We start from the raw sequence: 1106 nt of genomic DNA on the forward strand, positions 1-1106 counted from the left end.
GCCATCCAGACTCTTACCTATGTCAGAGAGCAGCTGGTCTGGGCTGTGTGAAACTGCGTGGTGATGACTGTGTGACCTTCTCTCTCTCTTGTCCCGTATTTGTACGTAGCCTAACCTCCAAGGGCATCTAGCAGAGCTCCCTGTGTCACACCTGACCCTCATATAGCCACCCCCCAAGCCCCCGCCAGCTTCTAACTTCCTGCTGAATCGCCACATGCCCCACTTGACCTCTAGGTGCCTGTACGAATGGTAGGACTCCTTCCCCCCAAGCAGGCTTTGTCTGTTTCAAGGCTTCTCTAAATAGTCTCTTACAGACAGTAGACAGAATGGCTGCCCACTAGGAGAGATAGGGCTGGAGTTCTAGTGAGAATCCTTAAGAAGTGCAGGGGGCCCTAAGGATAGCCCGTTCCTGCTGCACATGGGTATCACCAGGGAGGCCGGCCAGCCAGCGGGAGCCTGAGGCCTAGCTATGAGGTGACCCTGGATCTCCGGTCTGTGTTTGCAGTGCAGGATGCAGAGGGGTGGTTCTGTGGAGGGGCAGGCTGAAGCCATGCACTGATAGCCCTGTGTCCACACTCCAGCCTAGCGATACAGGCAGCAGAGGACGGTCCCTGGGCCTCCTGCTGATGAAATGGTAGCCTGGCTCCACAGCCACTGCCTGTGGCCTGTGGCAGGCGTTTTGGCCCAGGAAGGGGCGCTAAGAGGCCATGGATCATGAGACTGTAAACTCAGACCTTCCACTTTCTCTGAGTTCATTTTAGTCTGAAGTTAACCGTTTCTGACCCTGGCTTCCAGGATACCTTCAGCCCCACTGTCTCCCCAGGTCCCTGAGTCATAAATGTCCTTTTTCCGTCTTGGTTTTCCTTGGCCATCTACAAAGGAAAAGAAAGCCTTAAAAGGGAGCCTGCTCAGATCTAGCCCCGCCCCTCCCCGCCCCGCCCCGCCCCGCCCAGTCTCCCCCACCTCCCCCCGCCCAGCTCGTGGAATCGGGAAAGCCTCACTCCTCCCTGGCAGGAGGATCCTCCCTGCGACTTCGAAAGTTCTGACTGCACCTTGCAGGAGCAGTGATCCATCTTCCTTCTGGCGCCAGCCCCCCCCCCCCCCCA

Source organism: Mus caroli, unplaced genomic scaffold, assembly GCF_978045245.1.
Source record: "Mus caroli unplaced genomic scaffold, Mus_caroli_1 scaffold_19, whole genome shotgun sequence".
NCBI lineage: Eukaryota > Metazoa > Chordata > Mammalia > Rodentia > Muridae > Mus > Mus caroli.